This window comes from Pocillopora verrucosa, chromosome 12, assembly GCF_036669915.1.
Source record: "Pocillopora verrucosa isolate sample1 chromosome 12, ASM3666991v2, whole genome shotgun sequence".
Classification (NCBI taxonomy): Eukaryota; Metazoa; Cnidaria; class Anthozoa; order Scleractinia; family Pocilloporidae; genus Pocillopora; species Pocillopora verrucosa.
Genome location: NC_089323.1, coordinates 17,607,972 through 17,628,535, shown reverse-complemented (window position 1 = coordinate 17,628,535; position 20,564 = coordinate 17,607,972). Strand labels below are relative to the sequence as shown.

Below are 20,564 nucleotides of genomic sequence, written 5' to 3'. Positions count from 1 at the left end.
AAACAATAATGCATTGCGATATAAAAAAAAAAACAGATCTGTTTGTTAACTGCACGCTGTGGTTTAGCGTGTGCGACAGGTTACTCACTCTTTTGTTTTGAAAATAGCGGCGTAGGAAAAAGAAGACGTTTTTCAGCATTTGATGGCCCTTTTTTAAATGGTTAAGTCTATCTTTAGAATTGAAAAAGAAGCAAGTGGCAAATTCCTATATATCAGTGGTATATATCATGTATTCTTACCATACGTTATGAACTATACTCATTTATAGAAAGTGTAGGATTCTAAGAATTAAACGCTTTTGAGATACTATCAACATGATCTCACTTTAAAAAAAGGAATAGGTCGATATTCGGGAAGTTAACTCAATTAGAGATGAATAAGTTTGTTGACAGGCAATCAAACGTTGTTGAGAGTTCGATAATGAAATCTAAAGGACTAAATTTGTATCTGAGTTACCAGGAACCCTACTGACGTAATATCCAAAGCGCTACGGGTGCCGCAATTGAATTTTCCATTTGGGACTCTTTACTTGTAGCTAGCATTTTATAACCCTGATTTTGTTATCAGCTGGGTAGCGAGAGAAACCCGTTTTCCCCTTCAGATCCGGTAGGCTACTATCCACCGGTGGCAGAAATGTAAACTTGTGCAGTATCCAAGACAAGAACAAGAACAGCCCCACCTTTTAGGCAACGGAAACAATACAAAAACATCTTTTATAAATGTAAGAGTTTCACTGAGGATATTAGGAACCGAGACCACTAAGGCATAAGCACATTTTTGAAATATCGAGTAATTCCAAAAACTGCAAAGGATACTCATGCCAGATTAAGCAAAGGGGAGCTTGAAGTCTTTTAATTGGATTCAAGAAGAGCGTTTTTACAAAGGGCACTTAAATCATCCCATCAGCTCAAATACTCCCCGAGACACATTTATTTAAATATTGCTGAACTTGTTTGACCTCAAGAGTTTTATCGCCCTTGAAAATTTTCGTGTTTGAGAGGAGCTAGTTTGTACAACGTGACTGGGTCAAAAATGTTCATGAGAGGACAGAAAGAGCCCCTTCCCCCCCCCCCCGAAAGACAAAGGACTTCTGTCGCTGGCTTGTGCAAAGGCGAGCATTTAGCGAAGGAAATGATGAACATGCTACCTCTACTCAAAATATATATAACAAAAAATTGTTCAGTGAACAGGAAATGAAAATAGACAGATGCTCAAGGTATTATCTTCATACTAAACGGGTTTAGCCCCCCCCCCCCCCCCCCGAAGACCTCTTTGTCTTTAGCCTAAGTTATTATCTGGTCTAAGACGTAAGTAGTTTTACAAGATTGCCCTTGACTTCATGGGAAACAGCTAGTAGTATCGTCTAAAACTCTTGTTTGATCGCAATGTTCGCGACGTCTGCCGTATTGGACGTGAACAACGGAGAGACTTGGACACTAGAGTGGTCTAAATTTCCCACCAGCCTTTTCAAGCATACTTTAGTTTAGTTGTGCACGTGTATCGGGAAATATGTCTATACCACAGTTTGTAACAGTGTTGCGTTTTTTCATTCGTTTATTTGTGGTTTTATCCATCATGGAAGACGTCAGAAGAAGTCACACTGTCATATCCGTTCGTGGGCCATTAGTTGACGTGTTTTTCTCGTCTTCAGGAAGTTAGTGGCGCGACGACACTCTGGAAGATCGAATCGTCCAAAATTATGGAGGTAGGCTTGTTGCTTTGGTGTATTTATTGCTATTAATTGGTATATCTGTCAAACACTCACCAACTGCAGAATAACCTTTCCATATGATCAACATCAGCATATGTCTGTGTGCTTTGAAGATAGTGGAACATAGCGACAGTCGCTTGTTTTGTTAAGAGATACATGTATTAGTCTAAGGGTATTCTGTACCTCATCCAATCATTTAACGGCCAGGTTAAATACATTTTCAATCTTAAAATAACGAAATATCTGCAATTACCCAAGCTTTTCCTGATTTTGGAAGTATGACTACGTTATTTATCCCTCAGTTCCCTAAAATTGAAAACAAATTATATTGGCAATCGTGTCTGGGACTTGGTTGTGAAACACATGCATGGGTGATCAGTAGCACATGACAAGGGACCGAAATATGTGACACTACATTTTAACTCATTTCACCATGGCCTGTAGTCTGCGCCACAAGCTTACAAAAGAACAAAACAAAAAAAAATCTCCTTGTAAAATACTTAAGTAGATTTAATTAACTTTTCACAGAAATTTTGAATTAACAAACTGTTTACAACAGAACCAAAAAAACGATTTTCCCAATTCTTGCTATGACACTACAAAAGTCATGATGGTATCTCACAGACACAACTAATATAAAAACAGACATTTTCTCAACACAAAAAAAAAAATTCTTGGGTGTGATCAATGCACCCTTGAAAGTTTTAAGAAAAATCTTGTCTTAGAAGAAATAGTATTTTGTCGCCTGAATCAGCAAATTATGCCTAGTAAAATCAAAGATTTGATTTTTTATAGTACTTGCTGTAATGAGACTGAAGACAATGAACATGACACTAGTGTCATACCATTATGTAATTAAAAAAAGTAAACTTTTTCTTGTAGAAAAATCTGATAGGTGAGAAAAATCTTTTTTGAAGGGAAGGCATTTTACAGTTTGAATCAGCTTTATGCATAGCAAAACCTAAGATATGTATTTTTTCAGTTGGTGTTGTGACACAGTGATGTTACAGAAGAGGATGATCATCTCACAGAGGTGGTGTGGCTAGCTTTGAGCTGATTCAATTGGCAATGCAAAGTAGTTTTTTATAGAATTAATTTATGAAAGTGAAAAGAAAGTGTTTATAAGGAAACCAATGGTCAGTGATGGTTGTCTACAAAGTTCACATCTTTCAAAATATGACAACTTTCATCAACACTGTTGTGAACTTTGAGCCAGTACAACAGTGGTGGAAAAGGGAGTGGGAAGTTTTTTGTTAACACTCCTCAAATCAGTACTTCTACAGTTTGTTAAAAATTTTATTTTAAGGATCAGTTTAAAAGAGAGAGCAAAGTTCAAAGTTTTGATTAAGGTTGTGTTTTTTGATAGTTTTATTATTTTATCAAAAATAAGAGTGTCTGTCAGCTATTTGTTTCATGAAATTATTTTAATTAGGAACAACACACTTCCTGAATCCTTTTTTTTTCCAAAATGTTTTCTAACTTCTTCTAATACTGAATTGACTATGGCAAAAGGCAGCCCCTTTCTTTCAACAATTTTGGTTGGGACACTCAAATAAGGTTGAATAGAAAAATAAAAGATACATGTTGACTTTAAGCATCATAGGACTACATTATAACTGAAAGCATATTCACCAAATTCATTGTCTATCAATTATTGGGTGACTTTGAACTGATGAAACTGATGGACTAGTTTGTTAGTCACTCAATATACTAATGTTTTAGTTAGTGGCTAGATTATAACCTCAGTCTTTGATTGAATAATGATTCAGGTATTAAATGTTACATACATGTACCAACTGACAGGACAGTCAACTGATAGACTAATTGATTAACTTTCTGACTAACTGGTGACTGACTGACTGATTGATTGATTGACTGATTGATAGACTGACTGACTGATTGATTGACATATATTGACTGACTGATTGTCTGACAGACTCAGACTAATTGATTGATTAAGTGATTGACTCACTGACTCACAGACTGACTGATTGATTAATTGGTTGACTGACTGATTAACTGACTGATGTATTAATTAGATAATTTGGTTTTATCGACTGAGTTGAATTGGCCATCATAAAGAGCTTCTCAGCTGACGTTTCTAGTGTCAGCCCCTTGTCCTTCTCTCTGAATAAGGCTAATGCTCAAAATGTCAGCTGTAGAAACTCTTTACAGTGGCCAGTTTACATTATCAACTCAGTTAATTTAACCAAATTACCATGTTATACTCCCCCACTGATACAGCTACATAGTTTCTTTAGAAATGTACCCCATTTATGATTGATTAACTGACTAATTGATTACCTGACGGACTGACCATTGATTGATTGATTGATTGACTGTCTGAATCTCTCTATGTTTGTAATAAACTTAATACACCATGGAAAGTCTGTCTGTATGGTACATGTATTTATGCACCCATTGGTTTGAGTCAGAAATCTTGCTTGTTCCTTGCATTGTCTTTTTCAATTTCTGTTATTACCAACACATGCATAAATAGCATTCAGAGAGAAATTTTATTTTGTATTCTATACATGTATGTACATGTTAATCTCTTCTGAGAATTTAACAGTTTAAAGAACATGCAAGGACTTGAAAGAACAACAAAGCATTAATTCCTTTTTAGCATAATACTTATCAGAAGGACTTTCTTCTTATTTTCTTCAGGTCAGATGTCCGATGGGTGAACAAGTGGACAAAGCTTGAAGAGCAGATCTCTTTCAAGATGCTTGTTTTACTTTGCAATCCAGCTGTAAGGTGAACCAGATAAACAAATCTTATTAATAAGCCAAGTTCTTTTTTAGTGCAAGGTAGCAAATGCATGATGCTGCTCACTTAATGTAAAGCAGTATCTATGTGTGGAACATTAACTTGAAATTCACCCCAGACATGCAGTGTATCAATGTACTATGGATTAAGGTTGATATCTTTGTCACTTTTCATTGTCTGTTGTCACAGTTGACTTTCTGATTTGCAATTCTGCAAAAGGACAAGTTGCCCAATACATAAGTGTATGATATATCTGAGAAAGAAAATTGTTGAAAGAAAAAGTGTGAAGTTGTGTAGGGAATTGCTGAATTCTAGAAATTACAATTTGAAGTCTTCAAATCACCTTTGTTCTTTTTGCCATTGAACAAATATGGAAGCTGACAAGGGGAAACATTTCTAGCATAAAGAATTGCTTGCAACTGAAGCACCTTCACTAAAGAAGCATAGAATCTGGCTGATCTTATGGGAAATAGGCAGCATGATTGACTTGTACCTGTCTGGTTGACTATCTGTCTGACTGATTGCGACTGACTGACTATTGGATGGTGAACTAAATTACCTACATGTTATTAAATGATTGACTGATTGACTTCCTGTCTATTTGACTGACTGATAAACTGTCAGACTGGCCAGCTGACTAACTGATTGCATGACAATCTGATTGTCATTCACCCACCAACCGATGGACTGGCTGACTAACAGAGTGACTGACTGACTGATTGACTTATTTACCAACTGGCTGGCTGGTTGACTCTGACTGATTGCTTGATGACGCAACAGACTAACTGTTTAGCTGACTGATTAATCGATTGAATGACTGACAACTCACTTACTGGCTGGCTGATAGACTATTAGACTCACCGACAGATTGACTGTGGTCTGAACAACTGGCAAATTGACTGACTAACTAGCTGAATGACAACTGACTGCCTGACTGACTGACCAGCATAATAAAAGACTGTCTGACAGACTGGCTAACAAAGCAACCGATTGAATGGCTGACTGACCAACTGATTGACTGGTTGATAAAACAACTGAGTGATTTACTGACTGACTGTCTTGCTCTTGACTGATAAATTGACTGGCTCACAAAGTGACTGATTGACTGATGGACAGTCATGAAGGCTGGAAGGCAATCATTTAGATATACAAAGTCACCCTGTGGGAGTCAGTGGCTTCTCTGATGTGTAATGCAAAGTCATATAACAAAAGACAACAGAAAATATAGTCGTCAGGCTTTTGCCATGCAAATAGGCATGGTGGCACAGCATGAAATAAGAGTTTCATTTGTACATACTTCAATCAGTCAACCGTCGTAAAATAAATGAAAAGTGGCAACAGTAAATTACCTACCAGGATCCACTCAAATAAATATTCATTCAATAAAAAAATGATTTTTTTATTATTTGAGTGGTCATGTGCCTCAAAATGACTGACATACTGTACTTGCACTCTTTTGTATTACAACTGCATACCAAACTCAATTGGTACATGGTAGCCACAGGTCAGCTTATAATCCAGAAAAATTCTCTAAGGCTTGGGAAATTGCAGAAAGTTTATTTGGAAAAAAAAAAGTGAAATTTTAGAGAAAATTCAAAGAATTTGAATGACATTAAAATGGACTGAAGCCATTTTCACTTATGATTTGTGAAAAACATACTAGTGCATGGAAGGACTAGCTGTTGGGAGAACCTGGAGGCTGTTCCTCACGTACAGTATCTAACATTTTGCATAATTTGGTCTGCACAACTCTATTTTGATCAGGGAATTTGTTAAAGGAAGTTACAAACTTTTGTCTGGCAACCACATTCTATCTGACTGGAAGACTGTAAATAGTGGACTAACTTATGAAAAGACCAACTGACTGGCTGATAGACTTCCTGGCCGACTGACTACATATAAGTGACTGACTGACTGACTCATCGATAAACCAACTGGCTGACTGATAGACTCTCTGGCAGACTGACTACATATAGGTGACTGACTGACTGACTGACTGAATGACTGATTATATGACTGACTGATAGTCTGATTAACTGACTGACCAATCAAATGATTGACTGATTGACTAACTGATTTACTGACTGACTGATTCACTGAGTGACTGACAGACTAACTGTCTGATTGATGTACTGCCTTACTAACTGATTGAATGACTGACTGACTGAATGAATGATCATTGATTGACTGATTGATTGACAGACTGACTGACTAATTGAATGATTGATGACTGACTGACTTAATGACTGACTATTTGACTGAATGGCTGATGACTTACTGACTGACTGACTGACTGACTGACTGACTGACTGACTGACTGATTGACCGGCTGACTGACTTACTGACTGTTAAAGTGATAGACAGACTAAATAATTGATAAATGAACCAACTGTCCTACTGACTGGGCTGACTAAAGCTCTTGCACACCAACTGACTACAATAAACCACTTGATGAACGATTAACTCATTAAATGAATTGGTTATGACTGACTGTCTAGCTAATGTCTGTTTAACTGACTGGGATTATGTGATGACTGATTGGCAACCTAATTTACAAACTGACTTAAACCTATATTGTAGATTGCTTTAACAGCATAAAATATTACTATGCTCTGTGGAGTTGTACTTCTAAAGAACTGTAACCATAGACAGGTGAAAGAGGCAACCAGAAGTGTTTGTGGGCCTGTATCAATGCTTGCTTTCCATGTTATCCCCTAATCTGGTGTTCCTTCCAAATTCTCTTTTTATTGAAAAACAAAGAATGGTATACGGCATGTCTGGGTGAGTTAGTATAGTCAAGTGTCCATGCCAAAATGTGTTAAAACAAACATCTTTGCAATTGAAGCATGATATGGGAAGTTCCAAAATTGTCTCATGTGGTCTGTTCAACCAATGGAGACAGTGATTATCAACATTTTGGCTGAATGGATGGTTTGCCTCTTCATTAATTACTGGAAATGTGATGAGTGAATTTTGTGAAACCTCTCCTAGTTTTCCTATCAACTATTTCTACATTGTGATAAAAATCTTTAAAATTTAGTCCCAAAAATTCGTTTAAAAAAGAAAACAATTATTTGAGTAGGGACTGAGGCTCTGAGATTTGGATTTTCAATGGACTTTATTGATTCGCTGGTGCGTCTGGGAAATTCGTTGTACGACCCCCTATGTCATGACACACCTATGTCACGCGTGATTAAAGACAAAGTGCACCGAATAATTTGTTGTGAAAAGGCAAAATTATCTTTTATGGCCAACTTTATTTCAGAGTGTCAATTCAAAGATAGTTAAAGACCCTGATTTATTTTACTTTTAAAATAGTCGTCACAGATTTCCACTGAATAATAGGCACCTCAACATTCTGAAGAATGGAACATCTCCGACTTTTAAAATGCAAATTTCAAGAAATGCGTGAAAAATTATAGGGACATATTTGCATACTTGTTTTGATTTAAATATTTTCAATACTAAACCTCTTTAGGATCGACTGTAATGCTGCTGCAATCTTTAATGGATTTTTTCGTTGTTGGACCCCAAGAGTTTTATCGCCCTTGAAAATTTTCGTGTTTGAGAGGAGTTGGTTTGTACACGATCGCACGGGTTTAAAATATTTTAATTTTATTAAGTACGATTTCGGGGTGGAATTTCTCTCAAATGTCGGTAATTGTTTCTAAATCAGTTGTAAGGAGGAACCGAATGGAGAGGTTTTATCGAAAACAAACTCTGAGCATCCAAGATCTGTCCTACAAAGTTTCAAGCCTTTTCTCGCGCTACCTTGCGTTACAAAAATTTTCTCTTACGTTAAGCAAATACGATAGCTGTTTTCCTTGAATACGTTCTCTTAGTGCGTTTGTTTTTAGTACATGGGTTTGCTTCTATCTCATTATAGAAAAAAATGGATCGTAATTCGGGGAAAATTTAGCACTTTATTTTACAATCGTTGAAAAAGGTCACGGTAGTAGAGGAGGTCACGCGACTCTGCGTGACAACTTGAACAAAGCCTTCTAAAAGAGATAATTTGATGAATATTATCTTCTGCGCTTTTTGCTTTGATAAAAACACGAATTCGCATTATGTTTTGAGAGATAATCACTTTTTACTAAAATCAAACGCATCGGGAAACTATTTTGGGAAACATATTTTTGTAGCAATGTTGTTAAGTCTTGTTAAGCAACTTGGCTTATTATTAGGAATTTATCTGGTTCACTTTTTAACGGTTGGATTGCGAAGTAAAGCAACACAGGAATGAAGTAACAATATTTTATTGATAGAATAAAATTGTCTGTCTTGTCCATCATTTTATTTAAGGAACTAAAATTAAAAAAAAATAAAGCCAATCTTATCCCTGCTATAGTTGCTTCCACTCTGCTGCTCATAGTCAGTGATGTTTCTTTAGTCCTCTTTTATTATTCCAACTTTAAAATCCTGTTCAGTCTTATCTGATCCCTTAGTACAAGCCGGGGACAGTTGAACACTTGGAAGAGTTGACCACTTGCTCCCAAGTAGGGGGGACAGGGTAAAGGAAAGGGAGAGTTTGCTCCCAATGCCTCTGGGGTCTTTCTCCTAATTTGTCACAATATCACACCTGATCAATTTGGAATTGATGATTTGAAAAAAAAATTCAAATTCAAAATGGAATTTGATTAAAGGAGCTGATTTGCAAGTCAATGTATCGAAAGCTAAAGTGATTTGCCTCCGCGGCAATAGAAATAATTTTAGCTCGCAATCGCGCCATAAATTTAGTAGGAAAAAAACCTAATTGAATTAGAAATGTTCCCAACCTGGACAAAAAAAACCGAAGCGCTAACTTGCGGTGCCCAATTTCCAGAGCATCGTCACTGAAAGCAAGGAAAGATACCGAATCTCACTAGTCTGGTTTGACTTTATCACACAAATGTCACCAAAGAGCACAAGTCGCTAAATGTCTCTTATCAGTGAAGATACCCATACCAGAATCTCTCTCTAATTAAAGTGGAAATAATTTGGCGCTATTCTTATCCTTAGGCAAATGAAAAGGTTTAGTTTTATTCTAATAATTATATTTTGCAAAAGGTTTTATTTAGTTCCGCACATTCGGCTTAGTTTTTTTGTTGACCATTTCAAATCACAAGACGTCTACGGGAATTGTTCCTTGTGAATTTTCAATCATGCACGTGCATGCGAAGGAATAATTGGAGGAAAAAAACCAAAGAACAAATCTCCAGAGAACGTCTGTGATCTGAGACAGGCAATCAAAAAACAAAGCTAAACGAGCCTTGAACTAAGTAATAAGAGAAAAAAGTATCAAGAGTAAACCTAGGAAGTTTTTAAAAACTAAGTATAAACTAGGAAACGCTTATTATAATAGCGAAATGGAAGAAAATACCTAAAGCTTTAAAGCCTTCAGTTTTATCTATTTATGCGATTTGCATCGGCTTCAAACCCTAGTTCGGTTAGATATTTTTAGTTAAGGCGAAAATGTCCTTTTATCCTCTGCTTATTCCGAAAAATGTTCCAGGCACAAAATTATCTGTGACTGGACCATTGCTTGACGAGCCTACGAACGGCTACGTGAAGGCTATTAAAAGTAACATCTATGTAGTAAAATTATATTAATATTACCTAAATACCCATCTTTTTTATGCTAACACTAATCCCTTGTCATTATTTTTTTTAAGGAAAACTAGATAAGTTTTAGTCACTAAGGAATAAGGTAAATCCTAAAACTAACACTTTTCCTAATGAAAAAAAATGCTTCTTTAATCAAAAAGTAATTAAGTTTTGCCTATTCATGAATAAGTCTAGTGTTTATGATCATGCTCTTACCCTGTTAAATGAAAAAAATATATACTACACTATACTAACCCTAAAATTATGGTATAATAATTCCATGATGAAAAAATTTCTCCTCAAGTGAAAAAAAAGAAATTTTGCCTTCAATTAGTAATAATTTTCCTTAAATAGCAATAAAGATAATTTTTATCAAAGCTAATGTTAATATTTTCCCTTATAAATATGCTACTTTCATTAAAAGTGAATAAATTTTCCCTATTCCAGCAAAGACCTAGCTTTTACAACTTTTAGCAGCTGTATAATTATGCAAAAAATATGCTGATCCTAAATAATAGCAAGTATAGCAATATTGTTTTATAGTGAGAAAATGCTAGTTAATTAAAAAAAAATTGTTTAAAAAATGTTTATATATGTTTATGCCCATGGTTAATATTTTGTGTTATATTTAAGTTATAATTGAATGAAAAACTAAAGAAGAGAGATTCTGGATTCGGTATCAACCCATCAGAGAGACCCCCAGTAACTATTAGCTCAATTTGATGTCATTTGTGTGAGTCCAGTCAAGCCAGACCAGAGAAATCCAGCAAAAATCCGCACTCCCAATGTAAATGCACCTAAATTGACTCCTTCAATTCAGTGCAACTGTTTTAATGATCCTTAGTTTTGGAACATTTCGAGATACATTGAATGCAAAAAAGCACCTTCTGAGGCCAAAATGTGTCAAATTGATGGTGTGATTCCATGACAAATTAGGCAAAACCCCAAAGACAAAAGAGCAAACTCTCACCTTCCTCTACACTGTCCTCCCTACTTGAGAGCAAGTGGTCAACTCTTCCAAGTGTCCAACTGTCCCTGGCTCAAACTTTAGGATCAGACAAAGCATCACAGGATTTCTCAATTGGAATATTTCAGAGGACATCAGAAACACACCTTCTTAGAACAGACAGAGCTTCCACAACCCAGCAGGGATGTGATTGGCTCAATTTTTTTTCTTTGTTCTTGCCTCTAAATGTGTGTGCCACCAGCAATCTGAAATTAAATAATATCCTAAAAACTTAAGTAGATATGCAAGCTCATTACCACTGTAGATGACCTACCAAATTAAAATAATGATGTTAATAGCTAAATAATGTCTCTTGGTAAAGCTAGTTCATGGCAGAAAATTTATGCTTACTTACTGGTAGCTACTTCAAGATCAAGCTTGCAATACCAAGCTTAGAAAAAATAATGTCCTTCAGAACTAAGTTTTGAAAAATGGAATCCTGCAAGAGACCCTAGAAGATATCATGACTTGTAAAACTGAAAGGAACCAGAAAAAAGAAATTAAATTATATGGAAATGTAGCCTACCGTGTTTACCTTAAGCAGAAAAGATATCTTCAGTAAGGCTTAATATTGAAAAGTATAGCTGGTCAAACTTATGTGAAATCATCAAGGATTTGCTCTTTGCATAAAGTGGCATTCAATCTAACTTAGCAATAAATTTAAATGAAACCTTCTCAGCCACATATGCAGCCCAGGGGAAAAATGGTGAGCTAATGAAAAGCAAACTAAAACTACTCCTAAAATTAGTTTGTGGTATGAGCCTGCTGATGTACTCAATATAAGAATATTACCACAAACATCATGCCAACCTAAAAAACTGGTATCCTAAAACATCATAAAACTCTGGAAACCCTTAGGCCAGGAAATCCTAGAATGACATGTTTCCCTCAAATTCCTAGGACAAATACCTAACTAAGACCCCCTTCTCCCACCACCCCCCCCCCTCCAAAAAAAAGAGCATGGAACACCCAGAAATCACTATGACCCAGAAACCTAAAACTATGAAGCCTAAGACTCAGAAATCTGAGACCCAGAGACCTTTAACCCTTATACTTACTATGAAATGGTAGGAATACGTTAAATATACCTGAGACATGGAAATCTGAGATCAAGAAAATTCTAACACCCCTAGACTTAAAACTGGTTAAACCTCAGCCCAAAAGATCCTGGACCCACAAAGAGAAAGATCTAAAAATATACCTTAGACTGAGAAATCCAAGATTCAGAAACCTGAGGCCCAAAAGCCCAACACTTAGAACACCTTAATACCAAAAAACCTCGGGAACTAGAAAACCTAAGCAAAGGAAAACCACAACCCACCAAACTTAGATCTGGAAAACCTGATACACCTTGGAATAAGAAAACCTATGGTGTGGAAATCTAAGACCCAGAAGTATATAAAGAAAATTGTGTCAGCATGATGTTGGTAATATTAACTATTATTAATATTTAAGATATTACTAATTTGTAATTGTTTTGAAAGCTTCCATTTGAGCAATGAGGTATGTCTTAGAATTATTTGTAGCTTAGTTTGGCTTTGTAAAAATTCTCTAGTAACCAATTTCTCCATTCCAAATTATATAATTTGTCTGTGGTTACCAATATCCAATTGTAGCTTCAATCACAATCTAAATGAACTACACCGAAAAAACCTTTGATGCAAAACCTATTGAAGACCCAAAATTCTCACACCCAAAGGACCAGCAGCCTAAAAAACCCAGGGCTTAAAAATCCAAATACCTAAGGACTGGGACCAGAAAAAAAATCTAAGACCAAAAAAGACCTGAAGATAACCAAGAAATCTCCTTACTTCAAGCTATACCTTAGTCTCCTTATATTTTTATATTTGAAATTTAAATTGTTTTGAAAGTTTTTCTCCTTGAGGTGACAATCCTTGCCTTAAAAGTTTAGCCCCCTGAATTTGAAAGTGGAAACAGCCAACTCAGTGTCTACTAAATATGCACTTGCTCCAATTTTCATGTGTGTCACACACCTATGACAGTCACCGTGAAATTCAATTTGGTAGATAAATGATGTTCAATAATGCCTTAGACCTAGAAAACTGAGATTGAATCTGTTGTAGTCTTAGAATAACATGCAAACTCCAAACAGGAAAAAATCAATCACAGGTAGAAATCGTGACAACTAAATCTAACATTAACCTCCCCAAACTTTGTTCAAACAAGTGCAAAAATTAGGGAATGCAGGCATGAAAGAAATTCCTAAGTGGTTCCATCTCACTTACTGCTTGTCTCTTAAATCATATTATGATGATAAAGACCAACAGTAAGGAGAAAATACCTAAACTTAGCACCTAGAAAAATAGTGAGGACCAGAAATCCCACACCCAGAAAGGATTCAGAAAACCTAAGACTTGGAAATCTATGAAAAGGACATAACACCAAACGATGACCCCAACTGCCTTGGACCCGATAAACCTAAAATACACAAATCTTAAGGAACAAAAATCTTAAAACAGAAAAAACCTGAAACCCAAAAAATCTGACCTAAAAGACCTTAGACCCTTTAATACCTATGGCCTGAAAAGCCTAAGACCACAAAAACCCAGAACCAAAAAGCTAAAGTCCCATGAACCTGACACTTTTAAAACCTGAGAGCAAAAACCTCTAAGGACCCCAATATAATTATCTGAGACCTGAAAAATGTAAGAATGAAAATATCTACAACTAGAAAACTTGAAACCAGAAAATCCAATGTGAAAGAAACCTACTAAGCTAAAAGACTGGAGATATAAAAAAAAAAACCAAGACCCAAAAACCTTTGAACCCAAAGGAATCTTAGACCCAAAAAACCCACCACCCAGAAAACCCAGGACCCAAATATCCCATGACCCAGAGAGACCTAAGCTAAAAGATCTGAGAGATTAAATCAAAAGCAAGACCCAAAGACCTAAGCACATTAAACCTGAACCCAAAGAAATCTTAGACCCAAAAAGTCCCACCATCCCAAAAACCCGGGACCCAAATATCCCATGACCCAGAGAGACCTAAGCTAAAAGATTAGAGAGATTGAAAAAAAAGCAAGACCCATAAACCTATGCCCATTAAGCCTGAACCCAAAGAAACCTAAGAACCAAAAAACTTACCATGACCTGAAAAACCCAGGACCTGAAATCCTATGACCCAGAAACCCAAGCTCTGAGAGTAGACATTCAATGAAAACCTACAACCCAAAAGCCTAAGCCCATTCACCTGAATCTATAATAAACAAAGACCTAAAAGACTTACCAAAAAAAAAAAAACCCAGGACCCAAAAATTCCTTGACCCAGAAATCTGAGCTGACTAGGACCAAAAATCAGTAAAAACTGAGACCAAAAAACTTAAGCCCTGGAACCTGAGACCCCAAAAGCACTTGTTTGAACAACTGTGGCACACACATTCCCATTATTATGAACTACAAAAAAAGAAAGAGCTTAATGAATGGGGGTGGTGGAACAACAGCTGGGTGAAAAACCTCCCTGTACGTCCACTTGCTCCTAGGAGGAAAACCCCGGGCCAGCTGCACCCCCATTCAATGACCTCCCGGGCTGGGCCCAAATTAAATCTAGCATTGATGGAAATGATAAATAATCTTGTACTTGCTTCCAGTGCCAGTCATCAGGGTTCCTTTACCATGATGAGTCCCATGTTGTTGATCTTTGAAGTATCCTCAGCTTTGTTGCTTGGCTTGTGATGTCCAGTTGTGATACTTTCCATTTGGTAAATCTATGAAACAAGATATAGGAATGATGTTGTTAATATTCTACTCGAAAAAATTTTATCCTATTCCTATAATAGATGATGGAGGAGTGTTCCAATTTTTTTAAATCAAAGAAAAATAAACAGCATACAGGTTTAGTGCCTCACCCCACCGGGGCTTATCCCTTTTTTTTTTTAAGCATGAAAAAACTGAGATTCTTACTTCCTAGACAGGATGCTGATTTTAATCACAGAAAAATAAAAAGTAGGTAAAAACACAACACACTAGCCAAACCCTGCTAAAAACATTTCCTTTACATAAGAAATTCTAAACTAGTCTAAAATAATCCACTATTTAGCTTGTATACATGACTTCCTGAGGGTTTCTAGCATTGACCTTTAACTGCATACAACATCAGGCCCTTAATGTTACATGAATATCACAGCCACAACAAAAATAGCAAGTCAATCATAATCTCATATTGACCCATTAGAAAGGAATTTTCTCAAAAATAATGTCTCAGACCTGTAAACTCCCCCTCATGAAGAAAAAGAAGTTTCTCCCAGAACTACATTTCTGTTCAATATCAATAACATTTTACGCAAAATGGAGCTGAGCAAAGAGAAATGTCAACTTGGAGATAATGTTTGATCAAGTACCAAATTCCCCCCACTAGAATGATAATTGTTGTTAGGAAGAAACTGTAAGGAATTTATATTTTCATCTTCAAGGGCAAAAAGGGTACAACAAAAGCTGGGAACAGATCAGTGTTTTGGTCTAGTTTACTCTAGTATCAGCTTCATGTTGGTTTTTAGATATAGTGACTAAAAATCATGTACTTCAATTTTCAATGAATCTTGAGCAAGACAATTTACTCATCCAGTGCCTCCCTCTTCATTCAACAAACTTTAAGGGAAACTTAAGGGGAAAATAGCTGAGGTGTAACTTGTGACAGACTTACTTCACTTCCTCCAGGAAAGACTTAAGGATGCAACTGTTCGAAGATTGCATAACACTATCCAACAGATAAATCTATATAAGGTGGCTAGTGCAGTATGTTTTGGTAACACTATCCACTGGATAGTGATTTATTAGTTGGATAGTATTATCTGCCCTTTGAACAAATGGACCCCAGTTGCTTCATGCTGAGGAAGTCAGCACAAGCTCAGTTGGAGATATGGAGATATGGAGATATGCTGCATCGAAATTATGGAACGCTTTACCGGACGAGTCTCGAAAGATACAAACATTTATTACTATTAAAAATTACTTAAAAACATTAGATCTCACGGGACTCTAGTGCGGTGAGGATCTATCCTTGATTATATTTACTGTTTTTAATGATTACATTTTATACATTTTACTTGGTGACTACATTGTTAAATTCTTATATAATTTTAATATTAGCTAGTTCTTAATCTTAATTTATTTAAATTTATATACCTTCACAAGGCTTTATAATTTCCTTTTCTCTTTTTATTTTGTGGCGTACCTGTAAACTAGCTTTTAGCTAAGTGTTCTGACCATGTTAAATAAATTGATTGATTGATTGATTGATTGATTGATTGATTGATTGATTGATTGCTATAATGAGTGACCATGACATGACATTCAGGAAGTGCATTTGTGATCTGAGTACAGTTCCTACAGCATTATCATATTTGCAGAGTAAGCATGCATAATGACAAGCTACAAAGAAATGTCTTTGGGGTTCCAGGTACCCATCTGAGTCTTGTTTGATTATAAATGTCCAGTACAGGAAACAAAAATGTTTATATCTTACCTGTTGCATTTTTTCCTTCTGGTTTATCATTTATCATTCAGCCTCATCAGACGACCACTCTGATCCAAGATCCATGGTTGTCCATTGTCCACCAAGACTTATCCATGGGCCAAGTACCAAGGCCTGTCCACAGGCCACCAACTGAGACTATTCCACAGGCCACTCACTGGAACTTGCACAGAGGCCAAATACCAAGGCTTATCCACAGTCCACACACCCAGGTTTGTCCAAAGATCACCCTTCAAGGTTTGACCACAGGCCACCATCCAAGACTTGTCCAATGCCCACGCACCAATCCTAGTCCACAGTTAATGTACCAAGGCTTGTTCACAGGCCACCAACCAAAGCTCATCTTTCCATGGCTTGTTTACAATCCAAGTACCAAGGCTTGTCTTTCCAAGGCTTGTTCTCTTGTACCAATCTATCTGTTGAATTACACGAGACAATTGAGTACATAAAGCTAAAGGAACAGGCAAACTTTCTACAGCTATAAAATCATTAAAAGATAACCCTGATTATGACCTAGTGTCACAAAACATATTGTTTTTACTTTTTAAATGTACTTTTTTGCCTTATAAATGATTCATCTTTAAACCTAAGCAAACTTTATGGACATTCAAAAATATTCTTCATATGTGCTAAAAAAATTAGCATCCCCTGTGGATTCTGGTCAGTTTGATATTGTTATTTGTAATTAATGTATTATTTTTAAGGGCAGAGATAAAAATCATATGGTTTCTGATGTACTTTTTGGATTTATGCAATAGACCCAAAGTAAAGTTTGTTGTATGGTTATTATATAAGTCTTTCTCTTTCTAAAATAAAAATTGGAGGTCTGTAAAATTACAAAAACAACACATAACTACTATCATTATCATTACTATTATACTATTATTATCATTCTTTGCTGCAATGAATGATTAACATTCATTACTGGAAAAAAATTTTGACAAATGAAAATTACTGTCAAATATCCAAGTTTTAATGATAGAATTTTAAGAAAGACAACTTGATGAAGCTTACATAAGGTCTCAATCAGAAGAGTTTTTTTTTACCAAAAACTTTTAACAAAATAATTGAATCCCTTGGTTTATGATCATCTCTTTCCTTCTCATGACCTTAACGTTTGATTAAGGAGTGATACTGTAGTGAGAAATTATAAGCCGATCGCTCTTGGGGCTTAACCCTTTTACTCCCATGAGTGACCAAGAGAAAACTTCTCCATACAATATCAACACATATCAAGAAGAAAAGTGATGAGAATAAAGCAAAATATAATCTAGGGGACTTTAAGTTGATCCAATACTAAATTCTTCCAATTAATATCAAAAGATTGTATGACAGACAGTACGAAGGATTAGTTATTATATATTGGGATTGAAAGGGTTAAAGGGTTAAAGCTCCAAACTTTAAGGATCAATTTTCTGGTTTATGTTTCTCCTCTCACCTTGTACTTGAGAATTGTATACATAAATTATTAAAGAGATATTCTTGCTGTATCAATTGTAATCTAAGTCAATCTTCTCCATCCTCGATCATCAAGGCTCTTGATTCATCTATCATTTAATCTTAGGTATTTTCGTCTCTTTCCATGTTTATATTTTGAGGTTTTCTACAATATGACATTTCTTTGGCACAAAGAAAAAGCGAAAGTAGTATTTTGATGAAGTACTTGGAAAACCTGATTTTTTAAACCCTTTTTTCAACACCTTAAAAATGATCTCTTGTGGGTTTATTATCTTATTATTTATTCATTTACTTTTATTTTAAATCTTTTTATTTTTTTTGCCAGCAGAAACCTGAAATGTGGTTTCCACTTGATGCGATATTCATTCGAAACAGTAAACCTCGTGCACGTGGTGTAAATAATATTTTGAATATCGCGCTGAATAAATTACGAAACCTTCCGCAAGCCCTGACCAATATTTTCCTTGATAAAGCCTCATATACCAACTAACAAAACAAATCATTATGCTACATCCAGTATTGTTAAAATTATGCTTACCTCTGGCAAATGTAATGTTTACCTAATTTTTCTTTCCGCGGTACTAAGCTTGATCACTAAGTAGTGTGAAAGCTTGTTTACCGTGATCTTCATTACTCTGTTTTGCAGCCACTCCTGGGATGAACCTTATGTTCAGACGACCCCAATCTAGAAAAAACAGTTCCTGAACGCCAGCCGCGTAGATAATCCGCATTTAGTTGAAAACAAGCTTGAATTTCCTCAAGACAGTCGACGCTCCAGCTATCAACTTCAGAAGGCTTCCATGTTGAATTGTTAATAATCCCAGTTCCCTCGCACCAACGAAAACACGCAAGTCGCGGATCACGCACGAAAATAGCGATTCCACGACAGTTTTCGAGCGTGTTTAAGAATCTATGCGTGTAGTTTCTATGGAGTGTAAGTGTATCCTTTAGAGTAATCATCAGCTGGAGAAATGTTTCAGCTTACGGCTCTTAAAAATGACGTGATGTTTACTGAAGAATTAATGTTGCCTACGATCATAAAAAAAAGAGACAAAACAATACCCTAGACTCTCCTTCGTTACTACTCACATCTCTGAAAAGAGACTGTAAGTAGTAAAAACAAAATCAATCTCAGTTAATCGATCTTCTTTCATTTCGCAGTATGTACTCCAATAAAACTATGCATTCGACTACTATGCAATAAACCTTGAAATAGAACTACATGAAGAAGTGGCGTGTTTATATGACGGTGTGCATCTTTTAAGGCCGAGTAGGTGTGGCACTGTTAACATGACCATAGTCTCAGGCAACGATTCGAAGTCGGTTTACTACAATGCATAACGCACATACAACTGCCACAAGTCTCTCACAGATACCTCCCCTTCTCCGTGATCATCACAAAAGAGAGAATTTGAAAGCGATGCCGTAATTCTCGTCTTGGACCATACTGGCACGTTCACGTTCAATCTCCCTTTTCCGGTGTCAGCTTTTCAGTAGTGATTTCTCTCAAAAATTTAAAAAAATTTTTTCGATACTTACCATACAATTATCGTTTCCTAATTCCTAGACTCGCCTTAGGTATTACGACAAAGAACTTTGAAATCTAATGTCTAAATACTCTATCCCCCAATCTTCACCCTCATTTAAGGTCTTTTTGAGGTGTTTTTGTAATATTGTTTTAAGTTTTCTCGTAAGCTCGCCTATTGTTTTAGACCTATAAATGATCGCTCACTTACCTCTCAATAAAACTATAGGAATATCGAAATTCTTGATCAATTAGAGTGAAGATTCTTTTAAGCCTGAGCGATTTCAAGTTGAAGTAAGTACCTCATCCGAACGTTCTGAGAAGTTTGGCAGTACGCCTTGAAACAATCCCCATGTCATTTTCAATATGACGGATCAAATTGATGACACTTTCATTCCTCCAGAACGATAAGAAAAAAGTTTGTAATTATTTAGAACAAAGAATCTCATCAAAGCAAGAATAAATCACCTTTTTCGGTTCTTTACTTGAGCCATTTCTTGTAATATGTGACCATTAAAACGACATTTATTTAGTGCCATTTTCATGACGTGAATTAACTTTTTTCGATGCATTCTCTGCGTGGTTACTCTATGGTTGCCCCAAAGACATCTTACGTTCCCCGTTCTCAGTTTCTCGGTCGTTCTCAGTTCTCCGCACCTCGCCCCTGTGCACACACCCTTGGTGTGATTCCTCGTGCTTCTCTTCCAATTGCAAGGAGTCTCCTCGTGACCCCACCCCATTCCAAACCCCTAAACTAAGTATACCCTCGCCATTACTTTTTCTCGTCTTCATTTTTGCGCGCATTCCATGTGTTTTCTCTACCTCCTCAATTTTCTCATGCATTCCTTTTCTCTTTTTTCTCCCTGGTTCATGACTGGAAACGTAGACAGAGATATAAGGGAGCAGAAGTAAAAGACGTAAATTTCAGACTCTGAAAGAAACTCTCCATCTCCATCCCCCCCCCCCCGTTCTACTTCAGCAGCCCCAACCCCTCTCTCCACCTACCCACACCCCTT

At 36.2% G+C, this 20,564-nt stretch overlaps 1 long non-coding RNA gene across 1 annotated transcript; it reads right to left on the bottom strand.

Annotated features, from left to right (window-relative positions):
* Positions 1-11,589: 11,589 nt before the first annotated feature.
* LOC131799837 (uncharacterized) lies at positions 11,590-18,805 on the bottom strand. Its single transcript, XR_009341406.2, has 3 exons — positions 18,562-18,805; positions 16,557-16,981; positions 11,590-14,799 (listed from the first exon to the last, which is right to left on the bottom strand). It is a non-coding gene; the product is annotated as an uncharacterized lncRNA (long non-coding RNA).
* Between the last annotated feature and the right edge of the window lie 1,759 nt (positions 18,806-20,564).